Source organism: Bidens hawaiensis, unplaced genomic scaffold, assembly GCF_021521415.1.
Source record: "Bidens hawaiensis isolate Kalapana, Puna unplaced genomic scaffold, B.hawaiensis_p1.1 tig00000702_1, whole genome shotgun sequence".
In the NCBI taxonomy this organism is placed as follows: domain Eukaryota; kingdom Viridiplantae; phylum Streptophyta; class Magnoliopsida; order Asterales; family Asteraceae; genus Bidens; species Bidens hawaiensis.
In genome coordinates this window covers 2,136,003-2,153,454 of record NW_027491042.1, presented here as the reverse complement: position 1 = coordinate 2,153,454, position 17,452 = coordinate 2,136,003, and positions in this window count along the sequence as shown.

Sequence of the window (17,452 nt, the reverse complement as noted above, 5' to 3'; positions counted from 1 at the left end):
ATAACCGTTTAAATGAATTGAACATTGGGAGCGGTGTTATTAAGATAACACCACAAAAAGTACATGAAGTGTTGGGGATACCAATGGGTAAGATTCCTGTTTTAGGCAAAAATAGACCAAGATTGGGGGAAGATGTTACTACAGATTTGTTCAAATCTCTTTTTCCGACAAGTGCAGGAATAAGTATAAAGCAAGTGAAAGACAAACTGGCCGCGGATAAAGGAGTTGGTGAACTGTTTAAGATTAATTTCCTTGTGTTGGTCAACACCTGTATAGGATTTGTGACAAAATCAACAACAGTCAATCAACGATTCATCGCCGCAATTGATAAAACCTCCGATATTCCAAATATGAACTGGTGCAGCTATGTTATTGAAAACTTGAAAACGACAAAGGAAGAATAGAGAGGTATCAACGTTCAATACAACGGTCCAATCACCTTCCTTGTGATGCTTTACACGCATGACTACCAGAAAAAATATGGTCCATTTGGGACTCCCGTCACAACGCCTGTAGTCAACTACATAACAACAACTACTCTTAATAAGATGGAAAAATACTTGGAGAATAATGGTCCTCCCTTAGAAGAAGATGCTACTGAGGCTGCTGCTGTGACGTTTAGTGTTGACGGGAAAGGGATTGATGCGGCTGCTGCTGCTGTGACCGTTAGTGCTGTCGGAAAGGGACTTGATGAGAATGTTGATGCTGCTGTTGCTGATACTGCTGCTGTGACAGTTAGTGCTACCGGGAAGAGACTTGATAAGACTGCTGTTGCGGCTGCTGCTGCTACTGCTGCTGTGACGGTTAGTGCTGCCGGTAAGCCTGGAGTTGAAGAAAACACTGCAGCTGAGGAGAAACAAGAACATGGTATTAAACTTGTTATTTTCTTGTAAAAAAACTCTCATATCTCTTATCTCTACATGCATTTTATGTAATACAACATTATATGTAATTAAAAAACAGATGGTCAATGCCTCCAGACTTTGAAGAAGCCTTTGAACAAATAAAATTCAGTTTTGAAAAACCGCTTCCAAACTAAATGCCATCACCAGTAACCTTAGATTAAAGATTTGGTGACGGCATTGAGTTTTGGAAAGGATTTTATCAAAATCTAACATCTTTGGGAAGTTTAAGATCTGTGGAAACCTTAGATTTTTTCTGCTTGGCCAAGTTTGGAATTCACATAACATATATAGAAGTGTAATAAATTTCAGTCACCAGTTTTATTGCAGTCATTAAAGTCTCTGTTGTTATATAGTTGGTTGTTGAGTGTATATAACTGCATACTACCTGTCAAAATGGTTTCCACACACTTAGGAAACACACAGAAGCTAATTAATTTAGGAAATTAATTACATTTATACCTACTACCTGTCAAAAATCTTTGAAATATATTTATGTAATGATAGCCTACATTCAAGTTAATTAAAATAAAAAAAACTAGTATATCACATGCTTTGTACGCTTTAAATACCTGTAAGAAAATCTTTGAAATATATTTATATAATAATAGCCTACATTCAAGTTAATTAAAATAGAAAAAACTAGTTTATCTTACTAGATACGCTACAAATCAACTGAACTACAATAAATTATTGTCTCAACTACCAAATTGAGTATATCATAGCTGACCGCACCACGGGCTAGCCCCTACACCCACTGCACGAGTGGAATATTACTTAGTCAAGTAGAAAGGAACAAGGTCTTACGACACGGTCACTATATCTTTTCTTTTTTTTATCTCTCCTCTATGGAAAGAAAGAGGGGATGATACGTGGCGTGGTATAATAACCTGATCGTTTAGTCAACGAGACGTACGTAAGTCGACATAGCTCCATGTATATGTTCTTTTGAGCTAGAACCAATCAAAAGAATGAAGTTAAATCTAGGGTAGGGCGACGAACATGGCGAAAGAGGACTGTCTATCCAAAGCCCTTCTCTTCTTCACTCAAAGGGGCAATGCACCAGCCAGCCAGTGTGGTGGCGAACACGCTGTGCTGTAAGCTAAGCAGTTCACCTTGTAGACGGAGGAGAGAAAGAAAGTGTAATTAAATTTTAGGTCTATTTTTTAATTATTCACTCACACTAACATCTATTTTAAAGTTATTTATAAAAAATCAACATCAACTACGCTTCAAAAACGCAACTAAAATATAATAATAACATTTACAGGAAACAAGATCATATACATTTTATTCTTAACATGAAAACGGTGAGAACCAATTTGTTGTTATGATTAGGTTTATTTTTATAGGTGTTTGCTGCTATTTTTTGTTCGTATTTGCTAATTTTCGATTATGAGAAGTTATAAGTGTTTGCTTATTTATATTTTGTTGTTATTATTAGATGTTTTCTTTTGCTGTTATAAGTATTTGCTGGTATATGCTGTTATTATTTGTTCTTGATTTTGATTCTTTTGTTGTAGTTTTTAGGTTCTTTTCTTTGTTATTATAAGTCATTGTTTATGTAGATTGATATTGTAGTTGGTATTGTTTCTTACGTTCGCATTTTTAAATAAATTGGCATTATTTCCTACGTACTCATGTTAAGATCAAAATGCACATGAACCTTTTATTTGCAGTTAATAATAACACTTACAATAATAACATTCACATAACATATTAATACCAAAATATAATAACATTTACATTAATAAAACTAACTCTAACTCCTAGCATCCGATTCCATATCGGAATCTACATCCGATTCCGTATCCGAATCTACATCCGATTCTGGAGTATAAGAGGGCATGATCCTCTCCCACATGCCATCCGAGGTGAAGGTGGAGTCCCTAAGCCTATGGAGGCGAAGGTTCACCTGTGTATGGAATTCCCCATAAACGGACACCGCCCTGAAGTGCTCCAAGTCGTTCAACTCGATGTACGCCACCTCGATCCCTGGCACTGCCATTTCAATGCTGAAATAATCAGCAGTCGTGTACCCAAGCCACCTAACCATTCGGTTAAGTTGTGGGTATGTGAAGGTTTGAGGGTTGACATAGTCAATATACCTCACCCTTTGATTCCTCCGGATGGCGCCGGAAAAAAAGTGGAATTGTATGGTTAAAAATGTGGGGTCGTAGTAGATGGGGGCATGAGCACCCGGTGCACGTTCGAGCCAAGTTGCCATTATCGGAAATTATAATAGGAAGAAAGGTGGATTGTGATTGTGATTGTGGATTATGATTATGGATTGTGGTTGTGATTGTGGATTGTGATTGTGATTGTGACTGGTATTTAAACACCATCGGAAACCGTCGGTACATCTCCCTGACAAATTGAAATTGGTGGCACAAGAAACTGTAAAGGCAATAATGACGTCGCCACTCGTCAAATCAACGTGTGGCCATTAATTACGATTGGACACGCTTAAAAATATTATATTGTGACCATTTATTACTTATAGCCACACATAATAAGTGTATCCGTGACAATAAAAAACTTCGAAAAAATAAAACTAAGATATTCTTTGGTCACACAACCTCATATAAGTGGCCATTAATTACATTTGGAAACACTTAAAAATATTTAAGTGTGACAATTTCTCACTTATAGCCACACAAAATAAGTGTATCCGTGACAATAAAAAACTTATAAAAAACAAAACTAAGATACTCTTTAGTCACACAACGTCGTATAAGTGGCCATTAATTACATTTGGACACACTAAAACATCCTTTAAGTGTGACAATTTATAACTTATAGCCACACATAATAAGTGTATCCGTGACAATAAAAAACGTATAAAAAGCAAAAACTAAGATACTCTTTGGTCACACAACCTCGTATAAGTGGCCATTAATTACATTTGGACACACTTAAAAATATTTTATTGTGACCATTTATAACTTATAGCCACACATAATAAGTGTATCCGTGAAAATAAAAAACTTATGAAAAATAAAAGTAAACTACTCTTTGGTCACACAACGTCGTGTAAGTGGCCATATATTTTAAGCGTTTTAGCCACATAACTAATAAATACAATGGTTGTTCGTCATATTTCGCCACTTTATTAAAAATGTGGCTAGAAAATGTGACATTAGGTCACACAACGTAATATAAGTGGCTATATCTTTTACCTGTTAGACACATCTCTTATCAATACAGTAGCCGTTTGTCAAATTTGGCCACTTTATTCAAACATGTGGCTAGTTAAATGTCACAGCTTGTGGCTAATGCATGTGTTTTTGGTCACATGTATCAAAGATCAAAAAAACTATAACTGTAGGTCACATTTCGCCACACGTTTTTATAATGTGTCTAGTTTTTGTCACAGTTGTTTTCAAAGTGTGGCGAAAAGTACCTGACTAGGTATAGAATGGTCACGTGAAGAATAATATGTGTGGCCAAAACATTCTGGAAGGTTTTCAAACATGGTCAAAGACCTTTTAGCCACACATTTAAGCCGAAATGTGGCAAATCGCTCAGACCACATGTGTGGCAGAAGGTCGATATTCACGTAGTGAACTAAGACAAAAATAAAACAAAAAATATTATAAAAAATGGGTTAACCAATGGTGTGGCGTCGATCGGCAGAACTCTATCATTGGTAAATCCCGACCGTTATCGATCCCGGGTGTTAAGATGGTTGAGTCTACGTGAATTCAGTCGGTTTTCATCATGTTCGTTACGGTAACGGAATTAACAAACAAAAATAGCATTCGGTCGGTTTTCGTTACATACTGGAATTAAAACAAAACTCAGTGATTCTACGCGAATTCGGTCGGTTTCCGTTGCGTTCAACACGATACGGTAACTAAAACAAAATAATAAATAAAAGAACAAAAACAAAATTCACATTCCGTAGGTTTTCGTTATGTTCATAGCGGGCCGAAACTAAAAAATAAAAAAGAACAAAAAAAATCCTACCAATATGGTACTGCAAAGTGGCCCAACAGGGGCTTTGCGGCACCAAAGTTGTAAATTATTATCTTTAAATATTATTAAAGCAATTCAATTGTACACATGGCACTCAACTAGGGCATCCACATAGGATGCTACCTAGATGACATGTCGACAATTACCGTTTTTACAATTACCACATAATAAACTCTTTTATGTTAATAACAAATCTTACAAACTTCAGGAAAAACACGGACCCGGATTTGTGGTTTATAACCCTATGACCCGTTTGCCAATTTCTTATTAGATTATAACATTCACATTTAAACCCTCTCAAAATCAAATCACTATCCTCTGCTACCAGTTTCTTGACGAACACTTCCAAACAACATCAAATCTTTTTCACGATTAATTTGTTCAAATCAATTGCGGACCTAAGAAGCAATCTGACTAGATTCAACTTCATCTTCACATCTTTCTGTCGTCTCTCCAAGATATACCCTAAACATCATCTCTTCACAATCGGATTTCTTTTCGTTGAGGATCTCAAGATAATCCATAGGTTTGATTCATAATTCCTCCACGAAAAACCCTAATCTTATGTTCTCAATCGAATTTTGATTTCAAGAATTATGTTGTGATTTAATTTTTAATACTGTTTCCCTAATCTAAGAAGCAATTGACCAAACGAAGCTGCTTTATGAAGATTTCAAAATGGGAGGAATGTATTCTTTTTGCAGGAATTGGCTACAATACTTCGTTCTCCAAAATCATTCAAGTATGTTTTGAGTTTTGTTTATTGAATTTTATGTTGTTTATTTTTTATATTTGATTTACCTCCATGTGTTACACATCGTGATGTTTTGAATATTAGGGTGGGATTCAGTTCATTTTAATTAGTTTTCACAATCGCTTTCGGTTCAATCCACAAACCGGTTTTCATATTCACCTCTAATAAGCAGCTAAAATAAATGTCATATACCAAAGTATATATCCCACATTCATAGTTATTACTGTCTCAATAGATTTTAATATGGTTTTTTATATACCTTCGTGAAATTATCTTTGAATTCAATTTATGTATTTATTAACAAGCCATTTCCGGTCATTTATTTTTTCCGGCCAATTTTGATTCAATTTTTCCGGTCAACTTTTATTCGTCCACTTTTTTGTTTGTTGACATATTAATTATAAATTCAATTATTTTTTAGTAATATTTACTAAATTATAAAATTACTAAATTTACTAAATTATAATGTTGATTTTTAAAATATATATTAAAGTATAATATTGATCTTCCAAATATAATTTATTCTAGAATTTTTTTAAAATATAAATATACATAACTTAATCTGTTATTAGTTGATCTTTTGAATATAATTTGAAATTCAAATTATATTTAAGGCTTTGACTATAAAAACGATTATTAAGGAAATGATTTATGTTTTTATTATTACTATTATTTTATTCCTAAATTACTCAATGTATTATTATTAAATATTAACTTTTTTCCGAAAGACCTTAAACATGGTAATATTAAAAGTTATTATATAATAATATATTTTAATAATATTTTATAAGCAATCTGTTATTTTTGGACATGATAATTTTAAATGTATTAATATAACTTTTAATGTATTGAAAAGAAATGGATTTTATATATATAGTATATATATAAGTAACTTTTAAATGCATTAATATAACTTTTAATGTATTAATATATATCATATTAAATGTATTAATGCTTTCAGTCATTAATTAAAACTTATGCATTAAAAGTTATTATATATTAATACATTCTAATAATCTCTTTAGGTTATATATTAAAATCCAAGATTGAATTGATATTTTGAGGTTATTACGGTTTTCCGGTAAGATTTTTGTTTTCCGTTTTTGTTTGTATTTATATTAATTATTATATGATTTTATTATAATCTCTTTAGGTTCTATATCAAAATCGAAGATACAATGGAGATTTTCCCTATTTCGTTTTTCCGGTAACGCGATTTAAATATTCCGGTTACCAATTAGAATATTTGTTCACATAATTCAAATAATCTATAATTGGTAATTTATTTATTATGTGATATTAATATTAATATTAATATTTAATTTTCTCATTTCAGGTTATGTCTCCAACTTTATATAGTTAATTTCATGGATTGAGAATTTGTTGATAAGATTTCTTATTTTTTGTTTAATATTGATGTATATTTTTGTTCTTATTCATGTATTTATGTATTTTTTGTTTAATATTGATGCATATTTTTGTTATTATTTATGTATTTATGTATATTTTTTTCACTTCCAAAAAATATTTATCAACTGTCAATATTATTATCAATATCCTTTAGTAAGATTAAGTTTTGAGTAGTTCCTAATTTTCACACACTTTCCATCTTTTTTGTTTAACCAATGTATAATGAGGCATAAATGTCACAATTAACGCTAATGGATGTCATCATTTGATTATGGAAATTGTAACAATTAATGCACTATAAAAAATCGAAATATTATTTGAATTTGAATTCTTAAAAAAGATATATTACAGTTGGTTATGGAAAATTTTGGTTTCCATTGTTAATATTATAATGTTTATTAGTTTCTAATCTCGAAAATTTTTCTATCTAATATGTTCGACCAATTTATAATTAAACATAAATGTCACAATTAATGATAGAGTTTGTAACCAAATTGAATGCAGATTTCATTGACGTTAATAAAATAATATTAATTATGGATCGAATAAAAAAATTAATAATTTCAAGATTACATTATGCCATGATTTTTGTAATATTTTTTGTATTTAGGATCTTTGACTATAACAAATTTCGTTTAACAATTTTTATAAATAGATTATAACTTAAGTAACAATTTATTATATTCTAATTTAATCAAATCATATAATAAAGTTAAAAGTCATTATTTATAATTATTATTTTTTACGTGTATTCAAATTAATAATTCAAATTTCAAATAAATAGTTGACTATAATTTATTTATTTATTTTTGAAATTGACTATAATGTGGGTTAGTGTTTTCTAAAATTATTAAAGTTAATAATCTCCTTTAATATTGTTGACCAACTATTAGTTTTGATAGTTACATAAATTTTGGTAAACAGATAACTTAAATAACCATTTAATATATTATAATTTAATTCATTTTCCTAATATATACTCAACATAAAATGTCAATATCTTAAATACGTGTCTATTACATTTTCTGTTTGTACGGGATATTCATATACGTTCGTTAGTAATGTCTTTAATAATATTCTCATTTAAATATAACAATTAATTTAATCGTTGGATGCTATTGTTTTATTATATTTTCAGGTGGTGAAGCAAAATGAGTTTGTTTTGGTAGAATGTTTGAAGAAGTTGATGGTGGTTTAATATGAAAGAACATGTTTATGTTTTTTGTTGATGTTTTTTGGTTGTTTGATGTACATTAACTTATTGTAACTTTTAACTTTTAATATCTAGACAATGTAAATGATTAACGTTTTGATCCGAAAATTTGAAGAGGTTTTGTGTTGCTTGAATTTGTTGTTTAAATTTATTATGTTTGTTGACATGTTTTTCTACCCGTGTGTAACACGGGCTATACCCTAGTATATAATATAATAATGTTAGATGATCCACATCAAAGTGTCTAAAATGACCAAATCTTTGAATTTCAAGGAAAAAAATTAAGGTTTTAACTTAAAAACTCATATAGTCCATTCTTTAAACACTAGCTTTATCCATATAATAGGCTAATAGCCCTTACATTCCTATAATTATACCAAATGGGATATGGGAGGTTATTTAACAATCTCCTGCTCATTTCATATAATATGTAAGGCCCTGTTTCCAGTGCCCTACATTTGGTCGTTGGATTTACTCATAAACATAGTTCTACAAATCTGAGTTAATTAAAACTTTCGTGGAAACGTTAACTTTAATCATTTGATACAAAACATTTGATCTTTTCTTTAAAACATAATATACAACATCATATTTAAATCATCATTTCTCTTCCAGCTTCGAATGCCAGCCATTCAATCCATGCCATGTGCCATCCTCATGCTAGCTCATCAGTCTACTCACTTGCGTGCATACTAAAACTCAGCTACGCTGAGTGAGTTCTAGTAAATCAAGCAACTTACCATACAACCATTACATGCGACTATATACGTGTCCGAAGACACATAATCCGCTGTCTATTCTGCTCACCTTACCGCTTGACCACTTATCTATCACCTACGCCTTAGCCACTTGTTTACAGGAGCACATAAAGGCTTGCACTCCCGCGCACTCACGTTATGCCACTTGTTAAAGAAGGAACGTAGAGGCTTGTCTTACCACGTACTCTCATCATGCCACTTTAATAACGAAAGCACGCGTAGGCTTACCCTACCACGTACAATCGTCATGCCACTAACACCCTTAGTAGACCCCTTACCGCTTCTACCACACTTTTGTCACACCCAACCTACGGCGGAACATGCCGGGGTGCGACATTGATTATATTATAGCTCATAAGACACTAAGTAAAATACACGTGTCAATATCTAAATTATTCATTCATATATCAATTTTTCAAAAGCACAAACATTGTCTTAACAATAACGTTACAAATCGATAATAAATAATTTAAAACAAGAAAAAGTGTTCTTCAATCATCAAGCAACTTAAGGTCTCATCTACTTCCAATACTTTATTCATCCGATAAAGCTACATGCGCCATGCGTGAAAATATATATTTTGTCAACATAAAGTTGAGCAAGTAAACCACGATTTTGAGTATATATAATAATAAAATGGCAATTCCGTGCGATAATTGTAAATCACTACAACTAGTAAAACAATAAATAAAAGTTGTCTTTTTCACTCGAATCATTTTGATAACGAGCAAATTCGACGGCGTATGATCATACTAATGAGGATGAGGATGAGGATGAGGATACCAACCAACATAAAGTAAACACGTAGTCACATTTGCACATATCAACTAATCGAGCAATTTAAATTACGCATATAGTGGAATCGTAGTGAAAACAATAATTTAATTGTGAACGCATAACGCCACCAAAATTGTAAAGCGGTAAAATGAGGGATGTGAATTTACTTACCTTTAATGAGGGATAAACGAGGACGAGAAAATAAAAGAAAATGCTAGAATGGAAAACGATCAAGCTTCCCGAGATTTGCCGACAATTATTCCTAGTTGTTAACGATAAAGTGAGTTAAATATAAAAGACAAAATAATAAGACGGATTTTGGGTCTCGATGAAGTTATTAATCTTGTTGTCATTTTATTAGGGTTGTTATTATCATTAACGTGATTATCATTATCGATAGATATAAAGGTTATTGTTACATTTATAAATGTTATTATTATTAGTATTATTTTTATTATTAGTATTTAAGTATCATATTTATTGATTTATTTGAGTAAAATAAATAATATATATAAATAACGGAAAATTTAAATGAAGTATTTTGATTATCTAATATAATTTGGTTCGTTAACGAGAGTCATAAAAAAATATAAATTTACATCTTATTTATAAAGTGTATGTGTATAATATGTATCTATATATATAAACTCAATTATTACATTTAAACAAGTATATATATATACATATTTATTCGTAAATATGAAAAGAAAAGAGTTGTTATGGGGTTCGGTTTATCAAAATAAAGTTTACTTAGTGTTGTATACAAATAATAAATTAAAGAAAGATTAGAAAAAAAAATGAAATTCAAAAACCGGGCCTGGGGGACTCGAACCCGCGCCCCAGGCCGGCTCAAGCTTTACAAACACAGGTGCTGGCTACCAGGCCAGCGCCCTTTACTTGTTACAATAATAGAACATGTAATATAAATACAAAGTACGCAGATTATGTTCTTCCCCAATTCAAACCCTAGGTTTTAAATTGGTTTAGTCATTTGATGTTTGTTACAATTGTTTTAGGGTTAATGTTATTTGAGCAAAAACGAACTGAATGCACCTTGTAATTACCTTATATGCTACTGAATTGAGGGAGAACCAAGAGTATATGGTCGCGGCTCTAGTTGGTGACGAATCTGGATCTTAACGACAATGTAAGGGCTGAATAACTTAGGGTTTAGTGTCGTGAGGTCGAGGTGAGTTTGTGTGCAGGTTTAATTGATACGAGGTTGGGTATTTATAGTGTTATGTGGTCAAAATAACCACGGCTTTGCCCAACGAATTAGCTGTCAATTTGTAACAAATTTCCATGTATGAAGTGTCGGTGTGACGCGAATAAGGTAGGGTAAAGATTTGTTTCCGTCAATTTATTGATTTAATCCGTAAATTTTGGTCCAAGAAAGGGGGGTGTACATCGTCGGTGGTGGTAGAGTAAGAAGAATGAAGGAAATAAGTTGTATAATATTTGCTAAATGGTCCTCGATCTATGGTTGATGGTTCAAATATGAATTAAAGTTAGTTAAGGGGTTGTTTTTGCATTTTATTCAAAGTTATAATCAAAATAAATAATTAATTAAATAAAATGTTAAACATTAACGAACTTTATTGATAAAATACCCGAACCCGAACCCGGGTCGGGTAATGATTACAAAACCGAAAGGGAAACGGAAAACCCGAAATGTTACAGTATTCACTACTTTAGGAAATTTCGTCCCGAAATTAGAATTTAAGCCGTAACGAAGAGGTGCGGGTACTTGGACTCCATTTGGTCTTTACGTTCCCAAGTGAACTCGGGACCACGTTTAGATTCCCAACGTACTTTGACAAGCGGAATGCGACTACGCTTGGTCTCTTTGTCTATATTATCCACGATTTTAACGGGTTTCTCGATAGGCACGCATAGATTCATCAATTTGCACTTCGTCAGGGGTATGTGGAGATTCCCCTCGGCTAAGCACTTCTTGAGATTGGAAACATGAAAGGTTGGATGAACATTAGAAAGCTCATCGGGTAGGTCAAGACCATAAGCAACTTTACCAACCCTTTCGATGATCTAAAACGGGCCAACAAAATGAGGAGATAGTTTATTCCTTTTGCCAAAACGAACTACCCCTTTCCATGGAGATACTTTAAGGAGAACACGATTACCAACATTGAACTCGAGAGGTTTACGACGCTTATCGGCGTATCTCTTTCGACGGCTATGAGCGGTAAGAAGATTTTGACGAATAAGAGCGATTCGATCGGAAGTCTCTTGAACAAGCTCAGGGCCGGTGAGTTGTGATTCACAAACCTCGTTCCAACTAATCGGGGAATGACATTTTCGGCCGTAGAGAGCTTTAAAGGGTTCCATGCCAATACTAGTGTGAAAGCTATTATTGTAGGAAAACTCTACAAGTGGTAAGTGAGTATCCCAATTTCCACCAAAGTCTAGTATGCAAGAGCGGATCATATCTTCGATAGTTTGGATCGTTCTCTCGGATTGACCATCGGTTAGCGGGTGATAAGCGGTGCTTAAATCAATACGGGTACCCAAGGCGGTTTGCAACGATCTCCAAAAATAAGAGGTAAACCGACCATCACGATCAGAAATAAAGGTCAAAGGTGTTCCATGGTGGCAAATAATGTACTTGACATAGAGTCGGGCTAATTCGCTTACGGAGGATTTTTCTCGGAACGGTATGAAATGAGCTGACTTGGTCAAACGATCAACAATCACCCAAATACTATCATTGCGACTTTGAGTAGTGGGGAGTTTGGTAACGAAATCCATGGCTATGTCTTCCCATTTCCAAACGGGGATCGGAGGTTGCTCGAGCAAACCAAACGGTTTTTGATGCTCGGCTTTAACCTTAGAGCAAGTGAGGCATTTAGATACATACACTGCGATATCTTTCTTCATTCCCGGCCACCAAAACATGGTACGAAGATCGGCATACATTTAATCCGCACCGGGATGAATAGAGTATCGTGACTTATGAGCCTCATCAAGGATGAACACACGAAGATCGTCACGATCGGGAACCCATAGACGGTCCAAATAATATAGTAAGCCATTACGTTTGGTTTCAAGTTGGAGTTCGACGCTACACGACATCTCGTCGTGTAAGTTACCCTCGGTGACGGAGACGTGTTGTGCGTCGAAGATGCGGTATTGGAGATCAGATTGGATGGTGTCACAATGGAACAAGATAGATTTAACATGAGTCTTGCGACTAAGAGCATCGGCCACGACATTCGCTTTTCCGGGGTGGTAGCGAATTTCGCAATCATAATCACTTAACAATTTGGTCCATCGTTTTGTCTCATATTGAGGTCCTTTTGGTCGAAAATGTGTTGTAAACTTTTATGGTCGGTGAAGACCAAACATTTCGTGCCGTAAAGGTAGTGTCTCCAAATTTTCAAGGCAAACACGATCGCACCAAGTTCGAGGTTGTGCGTCGTGTAATTTTTCTCGTGTACCTTGAGTTGACGCGAAGCGTAAGCAATGACCTTGTCTCGTTGCATAAGAACACAACCAAGACCTTGAATAGAAGCATCACAAAAGACAACAAAATCGTCGTTGCCCTCGGGAAGAGCAAGGATTGGAGCATTGCAAAGCATGTCCTTAAGAGTTTGAAATGCTTACTCTTGATCGAAACCCCATTCATAAACTTTCCCTTTGTGGGTTAGTGCGGTAAGGGGTGAAGCAATCTTCGAAAAGTTGCGGATAAAACGACGGTAATACCCCGCTAAACCAAGAAATGACCGAACCTCCATTGGAGAGGACGGGGTTGCCCAATTTTTGACGGCCTCAGTTTTAGCGAGATCAACGTGAATACCCTTGTCGTTAACGTTGTGGCCCACGAATTGAACGTGCTTCAGCCAAAATTCGCATTTGGAGAACTTAGCATAAAGTTGTTCTTTTCGTAACAAGTCGAGAATGGCGTGCAAATGGTCTTTGTGCTCGGTCTCCAATTTAGAGTATATCAAGATGTCACACCCCCATCTTAGGCCTAGGAGTGTGATCCAACAGTTGGTACCACAAGTGTAAATAAATCAGAGTTACATTATATTAGCGGAAGTCTTATAATACTTGTGGATTTAAGTAGTAAATATTTATATAAACAAAAGTTGGGATTTTAAAAGATTCCCAAACTTAAGTACAAAAGATTACTTGTTTTTACATTACAAAACCACCACCATTTATATATTAAAAGTTTCATACAAAAGATCCGAACCATCGGATTTAATATAGCACTTCGTCACTTCCAAGCGCTAACATTGTTCACCTGCAAAATGTAAGAAAATACGTCAGCAACGAATGCTAGTGAACACGCTGACGCAAAAATATTCTCTTTTACTTTATTACCCCTCGAGACTACGCCTGCCTCGGCCCATCGTGGCTTAGGAATAACAAAGTCAAATAACACATTATAAATTCGAGCCTCTACTCTAGGTCACCTCAGCAAACACCGCAGCGTTCGACTTAGTTAAGTACCCGTAAATATACACATAAGGTCGTACTCCCTGCTAGAGAGCGTCCTACGACCAAGGGTGGTGCGATGTGCCCATTCATCGCATAGTACCACCTATGTAAGGATCCAGACATACGCATACCACAGCCTGAGGGCTAGGTTTATACCCTTATTTATAACGGTTTTAGGAACACGTGGTTCCTTGTAAACAATTTCACATAACATGTTTGACTTATTTGAAAACAAGTTTATAAAAGTTTGGTGGCGTATTCACCTTGTCTCGTTAGGATCGGCTTCGCTCGCCGTCCAAGGGTCTTTCCCTTCTTTATCTCGCACCTATAGTACGGGTATAAATATTTGTTAGTCGGATACACGATCCGGCTTAAGACCTTTAGACTTATTTTATATCTCAACCTCGATGAACCTTTAGTTCATTTTCTTTTACATAAAAACATTTAGTTTAAAAGTAATTATAAACCTTTAGTTTATATAGAAACCCGACGTTTCATCTTCTCTAAGAAACGTAATCTTTTCTTTTATTATTTAAGAATACTCTTATTACTTAAATAATAATTTCATAACAAAGAATATATATATACTTGCACACAAATATATATTTTATCTATCACAATATTTCTTTATTCTTTTCTTTGTTATGTTTGTATTTATTTATCGAGGTATCGAGTATAACCTCGACTTAGGGTTTAAGCCTTTAATATAATATTGAATTATATTGAATTCGTAATTACGCCTAACCTTGGTGTATTGGAAACCCTGCGAAATTGAGCAGCAATCCAACGCAGCTTTACTTCTTTGATCAACTTTGATACGCCAACTTCAACACTTGTCGGCACGTCTATCGAGACACCTTGCCATTACAACAACACCATCTTGATCGTATATGGGTGAAGGGTGGCACAAACTTCGAACAAACGTTGGTACACAAATGAAGGGTCGGTACACATTTTTACGAGGAAATATGGCACGGATTTCGATGTTTTTCGTGGCACGTTTCACGAGAATTTCTAGAGAGAGAGTGGTATTTGTAGAGAGAGGTTAGAGAGCTGATTTGGGATGTTTGGAATGAGATCCCATGGCTGCTATTTATAGACGATTTCTGGTACCGCGATGAGTCCCTGGTCCGACCTATCGCGTACCGCGATATAGGTCAGCTGAATCACTGCCTAGGTCTACCACGTGGCGACACGTGGCAGGCGCCGCGCTACGTGGCGACACGTGGTGACGCGTGACAGTAGCGTTGCCACGTGTTGACACGTGGCAACATGTAGTGCCACCGTGTGCCACGTGGCACACGTGTCAATCTGTGTCAGAAGCCCCATCGTGTATCGCGATGGGTCTCTCTGATGATCCATCGCGTAGCGCGATGGGTCATAAAAATCAGAATTAACATTTTAAACGCTAAGGTTTGGAATTTGGCATTTTCAGTCCCTTGACTATGGAAAGTTGACATTTTGAACCCAAAATTTTCACGATGTTACACAAGATATCGTCGATGAAAACAATCACGAACTTGTCGAGTTAGGGTTTACAAACACGATTCATAAGATCCATGAAAACGGTAGAGGCATTAGTCAAACCAAAAGGCATGACTCGGAACTCAAAGTGGTCATAGCGAGTACGGAAGGCGGTCTTGGGTATGTCATCTTCGGGGACACGGAGTTGGTGATAACCCGAAAGGAGATCAATCTTAGAGAAACATGCGGCTCATTGGATTTGATCGAAAAGATCATCAATACGCGGAAGGGGATAACGATTCTTGATTGTAAGCTTGTTGAGCTCACGGTAATCGATACACATACGCCGTCTTTCTTCTTAACAAACAAGACGGGTGCGCCCCATAGAGACGAACTCGGGCGAATGAAACCCTTTTCTGTGAGTTCTTGGATTTGGTTAGAGAGTTCTTGCATCTCGGAAGGTGCAAGACGGTAAGGTGCTTTGGCTACGGGATTTGCTCCAGGTACAAGATCAATACGGAACTCCACTTGACGAATGGGAGGGAGTCTGGAAACGTCATCGGGAAAGACTTCGGGGAAGTCGCGGATAATCGGGATGTCGGAAAGTTTCTTTTCTTCATCGGATTTTGTGGTAACGTGAGCTAAGAAGGGGACATACTTCTTGAGTAAGTAACGTCGGGCTTCAAGGCATGACATGATGTTTAGCTTTGAGAAGGGTCCTTCACCGCGAACGTTTAGAATCACACCTCCATCATTAGGGATTCGAATGGGTTTCTCGAAACACAAAATTTCGGCGCGGTGGAGAGAGAGCCAATCCATACCAATAATAACGTCGAAACTACCCATTTGCATAGGGATAAGGTCGATAGAGAACTTTTGTCCATTGAGGGTAATCGTGCAATTTCGAATGACGGAGTCAATCGTGATCGAACTACCGTTTTCTATCTCTACCTTGAAGGGCTTTGATAATTTACTACGGGGCACATCAAGTATGTATTCAAAATCAAAAGAGATCAAGCTTCTATCGGCTCCCGAATCAAATAGTACCGAGGCATGATCTTTATTGACTAGAAACGTACCGTTCACCACATCATTCGAGTTTCGGGCTTGATGAGCATTGATGGTGAAATCTTAGCCTTGAGTTCTTTGAGGTGCTTGGATTTGAGAAGTTGAAGCTTGAGAGGTTGGAGCTTAATAGGCTTGCATGACCATGGGTTGAGCTTGAAGGGGTGGAGGAGCCATGAGTAGGGGGTACTTGGGGTTGATAAGCTTGCACTTAATAGGCTTGGGAGGTGTAGTAAGGTTGTGGTGCAACATAGGCTTGGTGAGCTTGGACGATCGAGGACACGCGTTGCGAAGGTTATTTGGGTCACCACAATTGTAGCAAGATCTAGCGGTGTTAATGGTTGAAGCACGAGGGATGGCTCGGTTGGGTTGGTTTGATGGTGCGAACCGCGGTGGAGCGGCTTGCACACGAGGTGCTTCTCGACAATATTGGGTAATGTGGCAGAATCGGTGGCAATTGGTGCACACCTGACAAGTGGCTTGGGCCGGGTGGTGGCGTTGACAAGTGTTGCAACAAGGGTGTGGGCCGGTGTAGGGCTTCTTGTTTGGAGGGGCTTGTTGGGCTTGTGGTTGGCTAAGACATAATTTTGGGAGTTGGGTTTTCTCTTGTTGTTGCGGTAGTGAGATGAGTTATTGTGGTTGTTGTTCTTGGAGGATTCGGGCTTAGAGG